Below are 6,079 nucleotides of genomic sequence, written 5' to 3'. Positions count from 1 at the left end.
GTTTGCTTTACAATCAACATGTACGTGAAGGTAGCGGTGCTGCAGGGGACTGATGACGTCTCTGCAGGTTAGTGTATAGCACTAATTCGATCGACACTGAAAACAGTCAACAAAGTTCAGGGCTCTATCCGCCTTGAGCAGAAGCACTCCCTCATCGGTTGAGGCAAAGGCCATATTGGTCGGGAATGTTCATTTTGTTGGTAGCAACTCAACCGTAACGCGTGCATTTCATGGTCACTTGTGAACCAGCGAAGGGCAGTTCCGAGTAAAGGAGCCTCCGTAGCTAGGAAAATTGCACCTTCACTTGGTCCAGCTCGGGCTTCATAACATACAAGCCAACATTTCGCTGGAGTTTCAAAAACAAAAATCAGATCGATCTTTTATCGTTTCCTTAGTCTTTCCATTACTTTTCAATTATCGATTTCGTTCCAGCAGTTTTTAAATTGCTTTTGTGCCCCATGCCGCTCAATTTACTTTGAGGGATCAATAGGTACCTACTATGTAAATTCATATTGATAGCGGTCGTTTTGTTTTGCAGACTCCCGCTTGAAATCCCAGGTGTAAATTGTAAAATTTTCATTTGTAACATGTTTAAACGGCAGCTTAGGGTGTCTTTTACATTCCCACTGAACCCGTTTATGGCATTAACAATGAGAGGGCAAGGCAAAGGAAGATACCCCCAGCCAACTTGAAATAAAAATTGCTGTTTCAGGTGACAATTTCTCTTTTGGGGGAAAGATTTTGTCTCCAACTTGTGGGAATTCTCTGGGCACAGTCCCCAAGTTCTGATGTGCTCCCCTACTATCGGGTAACACTTGTAAATGTTCAATATCGAAGGGTCCACCTGAAGCCCTTCAAGCAACTCCAGCGCCAAGACAACGAAATTTGTCCTAGACGGATAAGTACGTAAACACTACACGAGCACGATAACTTAATTAACCCTGCGAAGGCTTACAGAAGTTTTTAAAGTGGCGTTACATGACGGGCAAAGGCATTTCAGGAAGCGTCTCGTGTCCATGGAGGCTCATGCATTTTCGAATCTGTGTATTTCTGTTGGCAGTTTCATGTACGCCAGAATGTTAAGAGACTTTGAAGGTGCAAGCATTTCCGCGCACCTTGGTATAAACAGAACGCTGACCATCAAAAATCACGTGACTGGAAAACCTTTATAGCAGACGTAGGCAGGTGGGAAAATTTCTTTTATTTCCTCCATGTGACTTTGTCAGAACATGGCCACGAAAGGTTTCGTCCCATATTTTTGTGAACAAAAAGCACTTTGGAGCCTATCGATCACAGCATGCATAAAATTATGCTTGAACTTCGATCAAAATTGACATAAAGCTTTGCGATTTCGTCACTAATATGAACCGGAGAAAGGCTTCTGCGCAGTATTTAAACCACTAAACCAAACTCTATAAAGACCTCTAAACAAAATGCAGAAAACCAAATTTAATCGTTAGGGGACATGTCAATCCTTCAAAATTGGTTCGCAAAGGGAAAAAAATTGGAACATTACGGACAGTACAACTTTAACAAAAGTTCTATGTTCCATCACATAAGACTGCAGCCAAGGTACAAAAACAAGGAAGCGATGACGCTAACCAATCTATTACAGGACATTATGAGAAGTTGTTTGTAACACAATGTTTTCTTATTCCTCCATGGTAACCGTCGAAAAACTGGATTGCTGACTGAAGTGTATTGTGTTTCGCGTCTGCATGCACAATCAACTTGCTGTTTATTTTTCTCCCGTCACTGCAATGTAGAAATAATACGTCTTGTGTGATTTGGCAAGGGGAAGTGACTCTCAGCCTGATTTGTGGCTCAATTTGGAAAATGACCTTCTCAAATTACTTTGGGAGGTCGAGACATTCATGATTCACCCCATTCCCAGTAGAGGTGCCCGGCGCCACTTAACTCGATTTCCCCAGTATTGCATTCGCTTCCTCCCCCCCCCCAAATATTACGTGTGTTTTACAAAATGATCTTTTCTTGTCAATGTGGCTGGGTATGATGCTCTATGCAGGCCACATTGCACCGCGTAGTGAGAGTTGCTGCACTGCGCGACAAGAGCAGTTTCACTGTGCGATGAGAGTTGTTCCGCTGAGCAATGAGAGTTGTTTCATTGCACTGCGCGGTGACAGTTGTAACGCAGCGCGACGAGAGTGTTTGGCTAATCTGATGGTAGGCTCAAGTTTTCGTGATTATTGGGAATGATCACAAAAGGTCACCAAGTCCATTTTAATATAGCCTGAAAGCTGACCTCTGAAAGTAACCGCTTCTGGGATCCTTGGGAAGGGAAAACAATGTGCTAAAATTTTATTAAAAATTTTATTAAAATTGTAGAACTTGTAATTATTTTTCTTTCGTTTGCTTCTTTAAAAATCACCCAAGAGAATATTTTACTAGCATATTAATTTCAAGAAATTGAAAAATTGCCTGACAGGAAGAGAGTGTAGGCCTATATTGTCAGAAACTGGCCTCTCATTTCCGTAAATCTCAACTACACCTGTATATCACAATCAGCTGACTCAGTGTATTCCTACGCATATTAACGATCTAAGATGATCATTTAAAGTTATTTTTTAGGTTTATATCACCGCTTGCCCCAAGTCTCTCAATTTTTAGTTTTTCGCTCTCTCTAAAAAGACAAAACAAAACTCGTGGAATTGAAAAGAAATTTGTCCCAGTGGTCAATATTTTGAATTTCCAGTAAAATTACAAGGCCGTAATCTTCCTGGGCGTCACCGGTCACCGCATTCTCTCTTGGATTATGCGCTGCATGGGCTCATATTCGTGTAGTGCAACCTTAAAAACACTTACTGGGCCGCTGAACAACACTCACCGCACTGCCAAACAACTCCCATTGCACTGCCAAACAACTCCCATTGCACTGCCGAACAACTCTCATTGCACTGCCTAACAACTCTCATTGCGCTGCCAAACAACTCTCACCGCACTGCCAAACAACTCTCATTGCGCTGCCAAACAACTCTCATTGCGCTGCCAAACAACTCTCATTGCACTGCCGAACAACTCTCATTGCACTGCCGAACAACTCTCATTGCACTGCCAAACAACTCTCATTGCGCTGCCAAACAACTCTCATTGCACTGCCCAACAACTCTCATTGCACTGCCGAACAACTCTCATTGCACTGCCAAACAACTCTCATTGCACTGCCTAACAACTCTCATTGCGCTGCCAAACAACTCTCACCGCACTGCCAAACAACTCTCATTGCGCTGCCAAACAACTCTCATTGCACTGCCCAACAACTCTCATTGCACTGCCGAACAACTCTCATTGCACTGCCAAACAACTCTCATTGCACTGCCAAACAACTCTCATTGCACTGCCAAACAACTCTCATTGCGCTGCCGAACAACTCTCATTGCGCTGCCAAACAACTCTCACCGCACTGCCAAACAACTCTCATTGCGCTGCCAAACAACTCTCATTGCACTGCCCAACAACTCTCATTGCACTGCCGAACAACTCTCATTGCACTGCCAAACAACTCTCATTGCACTGCCTAACAACTCTCATTGCGCTGCCAAACAACTCTCACCGCACTGCCAAACAACTCTCATTGCGCTGCCAAACAACTCTCATTGCACTGCCCAACAACTCTCATTGCACTGCCGAACAACTCTCATTGCACTGCCAAACAACTCTCATTGCACTGCCAAACAACTCTCATTGCACTGCCCAACAACTCTCATTGCACTGCCCAACAACTCTCATTGCGCTGCCAAACAACTCTCACCGCACTGCCAAACAACTCTCATTGCACTGCCAAACAACTCTCATTGCACTGCCAAACAACTCTCATTGCGCTGCCGAACAACTCTCATTGCACTGCCGAACAACTCTCATTGCACTGCCGAACAAGTCTCATTGCGCTGCCAAAAAACTCTCATTGCACTGCCAAACAACACTCATTGCACTGCCAAACAACTCTCATTGCACTGCCAAAAACTCTCATTGCACTGCCAAACAACACTCATTGCACTGCCAAACAACACTCATTGCACTGCCAAACAAGTCTCATTGCGCTGCCAAACAACTCTCTTTGTGCTGCCGAAAAACTCTCACTGCAGTGCCAAACGACTCTCATTGCACTGCCAAACAACTCTCATCGTGCATTGCCAAACAACTTTCATCGCGAAGTGAAACAACTCTCATTGCGTAGCGAAACAACTCTCATCCCGCAATGAAACTACTCTCAACGCGCAGTGCAACAACTCTCATCGCGCAGTGCCAAACAACTCTCATCGAATAGTCAAACAACTCTCATCAGGCAGTGCAACAACTCTCATCACGCAGTGCAGCAACTCTCATCGCGCAGTGTCAAACAATAATTCTCATTGCGTAGTGAAACAACTCCCATCGCGCAGTGCCAAACAACTCTCACCGCACAGTGAAACAACTCTCATCGCGCAGTGCAACAACTCTCATCGCGCAGTGCAACAACTCTCATCGCGCAGTGCAACAACTCTCATCGCGCAGTGCAACAACTTCATCGCGCAGTATTATACGAATACAGCGTGGTTTGAGAGGAAGTAGTGGGAATTACTGATCCCGAGGTGTAGGTCAGGTAGACTACTTTTCGACGCAAAGCCGAGGGAGGTAGTCAAGCTGACCTTCACCTTGGGACCAGTAATTCCCACTTTTATCCCGAAATAAACCATGCTGTATTTGTTTACTACACTTCATGAATATTCAAACAGAAATCTAATGTTACTTGTACTCAGAGACACCACTGTTGTTTCTCAGCTGCTAAATTTCCATGTAATGATAGTGGAGTGCAGATGTGCATAGAAACAGGGCTTCATAGTCTGGTGCTGACATACGTTTTGGGTCTTTACTGTGATAGTTATTAGGATACAACTCTAGACTGGTTCCTTAAAGATTACATGACACAGACTACATATTTACGCGGCGGGTTCCAGAGGGATTTTTTTATGCTACCAGAAAACAACTAACGCACGGCAGCGAGGTGGATTCTCACCGCTATGACGTCACCTGATCGCGTATCATTTATACTTCCCAGACGCGAGGTGGAATCGGCTGATTTGCTCATGAATATTTATGAAGTGTAGTAATAAACACTACTCTTACTCCGCAGCTTCATAGCCCGCGATCTGAAATTCAAGTGACTATCATGCAGACGTTTGGTCCAGGGTACTCGCTTATGTTATAGTAGTGACATTTTGACCCCCGCCGAAACTATATCCCGTAGATTTAGTGAAACAGTTCCTAAAATGTTGGATTGGAAGAGTTTGCAAAAGGAATCGCTCGAGCTGAGACCCACTTACAGTTACACTCAAAGGCGTAAGTTTCAGCCATGGCGTCTTGTACTATAGTTTAATTCAGTCGGTTATATAGACTGGATTTTAACTCTCTGGAAATAACATAGTAAGAAGCAAGTCATGCACCCTTTCATGTTTTCCGTTTTTAAGGAAACAAAAAACAGCTCTGTCAATTAAACTTTGGAGTATCTCACATGCAGAAATTAGGAGTGCCACCATTGCAAGTCATAACAACCAATGTAACCTTGCGAATGAAGTTGAACTAGTATTTTTTCGACATTCAGGGAGCTCATTTGAACCGGTTGCAAGCCAAGTTATGTTTGTGAACAAGTCACATTTTTGCTATGCAGGAAAATCTCAAGTGTCCGCCCTAGAACAGTTACCGCGGGCTTCAAATTTAGATTGGCCTATCTGATGATGTTTGACTCCATACAGTGCAATCCCCTCCACCAATGATATATTTTCGTCTTCAGCCTGCCTTCCCCGAGACCTCATATACCTCTCGTGTCTTTGATCAAGCTCTAACAATACTCTATTTATAACGCCTCAAAGTACAACGGGTGGGCGCAGGCCCGTTGTTTTGAGAATATGTTGTTGCTCTGTCGTTTCATATCCTGTCGTAGAGTTTTGGTCTTTGCTAGTCTGTTATCGTAACATTTTTGGCAGGTAGAATACAGAGAGCAGGTAGAATATAGCGAGAGCTATAGAGCGACTTCAATATACCCCTCCCCGATTCAATTCGAGACGCCAAAATTCCATTTGAT

Source organism: Acanthaster planci, linkage group LG07, assembly GCF_054643075.1.
Source record: "Acanthaster planci isolate LZ-2023a linkage group LG07, COTS_SCS, whole genome shotgun sequence".
NCBI lineage: Eukaryota > Metazoa > Echinodermata > Asteroidea > Valvatida > Acanthasteridae > Acanthaster > Acanthaster planci.
The sequence above is the reverse complement of the archived record's forward strand: the minus strand, read 5'-3'. Positions refer to the sequence as shown.